This window comes from Myotis davidii, unplaced genomic scaffold (genome assembly GCF_000327345.1).
Source record: "Myotis davidii unplaced genomic scaffold, ASM32734v1 scaffold370, whole genome shotgun sequence".
Lineage (NCBI taxonomy): Eukaryota > Metazoa > Chordata > Mammalia > Chiroptera > Vespertilionidae > Myotis > Myotis davidii.
This window is the reverse complement of record NW_006288615.1, coordinates 6,820,284-6,827,192: the sequence shown is the minus strand read 5'-3', so window position 1 is coordinate 6,827,192 and position 6,909 is coordinate 6,820,284. Positions and strand designations below refer to the sequence as shown.

General features: G+C 53.8%; 1 protein-coding gene across 1 annotated transcript in view; it reads left to right on the top strand.

Moving 5' to 3' along the window:
• Positions 1-6,730: 6,730 nt before the first annotated feature.
• Positions 6,731-6,909, top strand: part of PER2 (period circadian clock 2) — a 35,559-nt gene continuing 35,380 nt past the window's right edge. The window contains exon 1 of the mRNA XM_006760499.2: positions 6,731-6,909. The gene's annotated coding sequence lies outside the window, so the exon portion shown is untranslated.

Sequence of the window (6,909 nt, the reverse complement as noted above, 5' to 3'; positions counted from 1 at the left end):
TGCCTCCCACCTGGAGAAGCAATGCCAAGGGCATCACCATCATGCAGGGCATCACCATCATGCAGGGCCCCACCGACATTAAATTGCTCAGTGTTTTCTGAGTTCAGAGCATCTTGTCAGGGGTCTCTCTGGATTCCCACAAGCTATCGTGGGTGCCTGTAGCCTCAGTGGGGTGTCCTCATTTATGCTCAAGGTCTCAGGGAACTCCTCTGGGGTAGGTATACTGAATTCCCTTAGCACCCATGCCAATACTCGGGCAGAATGCCAGCCAGTCCAGACTGCTGACCTTGCAGTCAGAGTCCTGGGTTGACCTCCTCCACCTGCCACTTGCTTTGCTCAGCAGCATGGATGTTGCCTCTCATTGTGCGGACAAACCAACAGGCTTTCTGAGAGTCCAGGATGCTGGTGGTGGCAATACCAGGAGGAGCCCCCTCTCCTCCAAGCACCCCTATACTCCCACCTACACGTGGTCCCCCCTGCAACATGGTGCGGCAGCAGCCTCCTCACACCGAAGGGCTAGTGTTTCCTATGTTCCCTCCTTTTCCCTCTTAGGATTCAATCTTTTGAGGAGGAGAGGGGATGGGCACACAGCAGCTTTCCCCCTTAAGTCTCCCCAAGTCTCCTTCACAATGAGACTAGTGGTCCAAGGCCACTGCAGTCCAGGTACCTGGGCTCCTACCTTTGCAGCTCAACCAGGCTACCCATCACCACCCCGAGAGGGGATGCCTTCCACCCACAAAGGTCCAGTCAAACCCCTTTGTTGCTTCCAAAAAGCTTTGGTCTGGAGACTAGTGTTTTCCCATATTGGGCTCCAAGAGAAGCTGGTGAGCAAGGACCACACTGCAGGGACATGCGGTGAGGCGCAGGGAAGAGCTACTGGAGGAAACACAGAGGCAGAGACCCAGGCAGGATGCAGGGGCGCTGTCAGTCCAACAGAGCAGCTGTGAGCCCCAGGGGCTGCACGCACGGATGGTGGGTGGTGGCCCACCAGAAGGACTGCACCCCCGGCGGCCCCACCTGTGAGCCTCCATGAATTTGAAAGGGAGTTGAGAGGGTGCAGGGAACACTGGCCAGCCACACCAGAGGAGCCACACATGTCACAGACAGGCGGGGCGGGAGAGAAGGTTCTGGGGACTAGAAGGACTTTGGAGTTTGGACTCTGGTCACCTCATTCCCAGGCTCTGCAGGGGTGGGGCGTGAGGGCAGCCATGAGATTATTCTGCACACAAAGGTTGTCTTTCCTCGATGACATAGGCACAGTCCCACACGGTTCCTTACCACACTGCGACATCGAGAGTGTCTTTACGAAGGGGAGAGGGATCTGGACACAGGCCACACAGAGGCGTGAGGGTTAAATAAGAGAACTCCCGAAAAGTGCCCAGCGTGATGCTTGTCCAGGGGAAGGGCACCCTGAGGTCCATGCCCATCGATGAACCCCGGTTCCTAAAGGGTCAGATACCCTGACAGGGAGTGGCCTTATTGGTCCCCAGGTCCTGACACGGCCTCAGGACATCCAGGGTTGGGGGTGTCATCTGGGCTACCTCCCAAGCACCAGCCCCAGCAATGCTGGCAGCACAAAGTGGAGGTGACAGCCTTGGGGGTACACACCAGGCAGAATGTGACAGGCAGCAGACTCTGCAGGGGCCTGCCCAGTCCAGGCCCATGACCTCAGAGACCAGCTGGATGATACTCCAGCTAATGAGACATCCTCTGACCTGCAAAGAAAGAGTCGCCTCAAACATGGGGGTCACCTTGGACATGGGGGTCACCTCAGACATGGGGGTCACCTTGGACATGGGGGTCATCTTGGACATGGGTGTCACCTCAGACATGGGAGTCACCATGGACACGGGGGTCACCTTAGACATAGAGGTCACCTTGGACATGGGGGTCACCTTGGACATGGCGTTCACTTCAGACATTGGAGTCACCTTGGACATGGGAGTCACCTTGGACATGGGGGTCACCTCAGACAGGGGAGTCACCTTGGACATGGAGTCACCTCAGACATGGGGGTCACCTTGGACATGGAGTCACCTCAGACATGGGGATCACCTTGGACATGGGGGTCACCTCAGACATGGAGGGCCTTGCTGGCAAGCTGCCTTTCCGGGGCCCGCCAGGACAGTGAGGGAGATGGTGGCCCGGAAACTCTGGGAAGGGGCTCAAGCTGCCAGAGACCAGAGAAGCTGACCCAAACACTGACCCTCAAGTCTCAGGGCAAAGATCTGCCCAACTCAACCTACCCACTGCCGCCCATCTCCCTCACCGAAGGGCACAGCTCTCCCCTTGGTTAAGTCCTGGGCTGTTCATTTAATGGCCTCAGGACCAGGAAGTTTGAAGTTTAACCCTATCCTAAGTGACACAATAGCAAACAGTTTTTTGGCTTCAGTTAAAATAATGCCTTTTCTCTGGAAAACTGATAAGAGAAGTTGGTTGTTGTTAATCTTCAGCTGAGGATATTTTTCCATTGATTTTTTTTAAATATATTTTTTATTGATTTCAGAGAAAAATGGAGAGGGAGAGAGAGAGAGAGAGAAATATCAATGATGAGAGAGAATCATCGATTGGCTGCCTCCTGCACAGGGGAGAGAGAGAGAGAGAGAGAGAGAGAGAGAGAGAGAGAGAGAGAGCGAAATGATGAGAGAGACTCATTTATTGGCTGCCTCCTGCACACTCCCTACTGGGGATGGAACCTGCAACCTCCTTGTTCATGGGTCAGCGCTCATGCACTGAGCCACGCCAGCCAGACTCCATTGATTTTTAGAGAGAGTGGAAGGGAGGGGGAGAGACAGAGAGAGGGAAGCATCCATGTGAGACTCATCAATTGATTGCCAGCCACATGAGCCCTGGCCAGGGCCAGGCAGGGATCAAGCCTGCAATGGAGGTACGTGCCCTTGACTGGAATCAAACCCAGGACCCTTCAGTCCACAGGCTGACGCTCTATCCACTGAGCCAAACCGGCTTGGCAGCAATTTTTAAATTCATTTTTTTTAAGACACAATAATGAAGTACCAGTAAGCAAGTCTCTAAAGAATGCAGCATAGTAGAGACAAAGTTGTGTGATTTAAGTTCTTTGCAGACCAGCAAATATGGACTAGATTTATTGGGGGAAATACTTTAAAAGAGTAGTTGCCATGGATTAAAAGCCCTTTGTACCAATGATGTTATAAAAAGGCTCTTGGCAAACTATCAAAGAAAAATACTGTCTCTATATGACAAAGGGCAGCTATTTAAAAACACACACACACAAAAACTGAGCACCTGAAACTAACATCATACTTCATGATGAAATTTTGAGCACTTTCCCCCTCACACCGGGAACAGAACAAGGATGTCTACGCGCACCGCCTCTACTAGACACACTACTAGAGGTCCTAGCCTGTGCCATCATCCTGTGATGTCCGGGATGTCTCACAGATGGCCAAGTGGCACTCCACAAAGACGTGCTTGGTTCCCTTTAGAGTGTCTTCTCCAGGGGTCGGGGAGAATGATGGAGGCTGTTCACTGCTGATGCTTCAACCTATGACCTCCTGGGGAAGACCTATAACCACATATAACACCTACATATCTCCCCAAAACAAAGAACAGCCTTCCATGGATCTACATTTAGTTAAAAACAAACAAACAAACAAATAAATAAAAACACCTTCTCAGCAGGTGGCTGGCACCCAATAAATGTGCCTTCTCTACACTGGTCCATAGACCACCTCATGACAGATGCATCAGCTCTCTGGGTGCTGTCTGATCCAGGGCCTTCCTGACCACGAGGGATAGGTGGGCCTTGTCTCACCGGTGTCTGCAGCCCCTGGACACAGCTGCCAATCTCTGTGGGCCCATCCACCTGAGGATGTCCCTGCCAGGAGCTGCCACTGTCCCCAGCCCAGAGCAGTTGGGTTGAGCAGCTATGTACCAGAACCAGGCATGAAGAAGACTGAGCTCAGACTCAGGCATTCTCATCACCAAAGTCCCTGGACCCAGGAAGGGGACTCTAGGTCCAGGGGACGAGAAAGATTGACAGTGTCCTAACACCTCCTTAGAGACACTGGCCCTTCCCAGCTCCCTGTCTTTGCCATCCCAGCCCACGTCCTTGCTTGCTGACCCACAAACCATGTGATCGGTAGAAGAGGAAGCAATGACCAGCACAATGCCGTCCTACAGTAGCTGCCCAGAAAACAGCTGGCTGACTGCATAAATGAATCAGAGAGCCAGCGAGTGGCCTGGCGAGGGCATGGAGACGCAGGTGTAGAGGAGTCCTGCAGGCAGGGCCCAGACCTGGGTGGGCAGGACCAACTTAAGCCAGACCCATTGGAAGAAATAGAGTGGTGGGAATGGACCCGGGATTGGGGCAGAGCAGCCTTTGGCTAGGAGAAAGGGGGGAAGGCTGAGACTGGAGACCAGCCCCTTCCAGAACAGCATTCCTCAGGCAGCTGGGGACCTGGCTCACCACCCCACCCCCAGGCTTCCTTCTCGCCAGCCTGCCTTCCCTGGGGCCAAGAGCAATTTGCCTGGCCAACAGTTCTGGGCTAGAGGTGACAGCTAATCTCAATATGTCTCCAGGTCAGTGCAGGCTGATCAAGAAAGTATTCATCCCACCCCCCGCAACCTGGATGCCCCAACACACACCACCTTGTTCAGTGGGAACGGCACCCATGGACTTGGGCTGGTCCTGGAGGTTTGCACCCCTCAGTGTTCTTCTGTTGGAGCTGGTGTGGAGGCTTCTGCCCAGGGCTGTCCTGTTTTCCCGGGACTTACACCCAGTCTTGGACTGCCTCTGAACCTGCCTCATCACTCCTACATTGCAAACTCCTGACAAGCAAAGGATCCAATGAGATGCATGTTTGCACCCTCCTCACCTTCCCTCCCTCCCCCCCCATACCCAGGTATCAACAAATATCCATGCAGTGAATGAAAGTTTCCCATAACAAGATGAAGAAACTAGCTGTGGGGACACTGAGCATAGATTAAATTCTGAAGAGTCTAGAAGCCCACGACATTTAATTTCTAAAAAACTTATTTCAATATTTTTAATATCAAATAAAAAGGCTAAGTTTAGGGAGGAAATGTGACATATGCTGCAGGCTGACTATGGAGCAAGACCTAGGAAAGCTGAGCAGCAGGAAAATCTCTGTGTGGATGAGCTGTCTGTTTACACTTGTTTCCAGAACAATGGAGCTCACCATTGACGTCAATGATTGTGAAGAGACAAAAGGGCTGGTGGGTGTGTCACTGCAGCTGGGGCTGGATTTGCTTGGGTGTGTGGTGTGTGTGTGTGTGTTAGGGAGTGGAGCAGGGAGTCTGTCCAGGTTTCAATGTCAGAGAAACAGGAGGAGGGGACAGTCTCACAGTGAAGTGTGGGCCACACAGCAGACCTCCCAGGGCCTACATGAGAAGGCTTGTCCCAATGAACTTGGTATTTGCCCTAGTTTGCATCTGTCTGACCAAGTTGCATACACACCTTATTAAGGAGAGGGAAAGAAGTGGTAAGAATTCCTGAGTGTGGGTTTGGCTTCAGGAACTGGCAGTTTAGTTTGCCTGCAGGCTATCAGATTATAATTCTTCCTTCCCTTCCATCCCTGGTCCCCAGGAGAGGCCAAGGAGAGCAGGCACGTGGAGGGAGATGCTGCAGGCCCCAGCTTCTTGGACAGCTAGCTCCCCTTCAGCCCTTCAGAGCCCTGACAGCCTTGCCTCTCCCATCAGACTCGGCATTTCAGAGCCTGCTGCCTTGGAGTCTGCATTCTGTGTCAGGTCCTACAAGCAGGCCTCTGCTCTCTACTGGGTCACTATCCTGACACTTTAGACAGAAGGCTGCGGGTTTAACATGCCCCAAACAGTGTTTACTAAAAGAACAAATGGCCTCAGCCAAGGTGTCCAGGGCCCAGTACTCTGTGTCTCTGTGGCTTATGCCTTCCTTTCTCTTCAAGTGCTGCCTCCATCATAGGACCTCTGGGATAATTGCCGCCCTGGTTAATTTATGATTCACAATACCCAATTCAGTATTTGACTAAATTCCCTAATGACGTGGGAATGCAGGGACATCATTTCATTCGTACCTCCCATAGTAAAAATGATCCTATTTCCTGAACCAAAAATTGAGATACATGGTCTAAACACTAAGAAAGGCCTCCTGGAAGTTGGCAGTTCTGGAAGATCTGGGACCTAGGTGGTCCGGGTGGGCGTGCTCCGGGAGCTCTTGCAGGACCACCTGGTGTTGGTCCTCACCGGAGCTCAGCGCCTAGCGGCGAATGAATGAGAGTCAATGAATGCGAATGCGTGAATGAAAGATGTCCTCAGGGAGTTTCCCGCGACCGCTGGGGACGTGCTCTGGCCTGTCGCTGAAGGTGGCAGCCTCCCGGGGCCTGGACTTCAGCGAGGGCTCGCCGGCTGGCCGGCTGGAAGGAGGTGCGGAGGAGCCTGTTTCCGCCCCCCGTCCCGCGGTGGTACGCGCCACTCCGCGCTCCCCGAGCTGGGGGATGCGAGCTGTCTTGAATGGAAGACACCGAGGCCGGAAGTGGAAGGGACCACTCGGGAGAACGAGGAGGGGGGGCAAGAGAGCTCCGCGTCTTCATTGAAGAACCGACGCGGTGAACATGGAGTTCCATGTGCGTCTTATGTAAAGAGAGCGACGGGCACCGTGGCCAATGGGTGTGCGACACACGCAGGCCAGCCTCCCTGGTATGCAAATGAAGAGTCATCGCGACCAATGGAGGGCGCCGGGGGCGGGCGCAGCGCGCGCGGTCACGTTTTCCACTATGTGACAGCGGCAAGTCAGCGGCAGCGGCGGCGAAGGCGGGCTGCGCTGCGGCTACACGCTGCTCACTACGCGCTGCTCTCGGCGGCTGCGACAGCGGGCGCCAGTTCGGCGGGCAGACGCGCGAACGGACCAGCGGACAAGCGAGGACGCGGCTC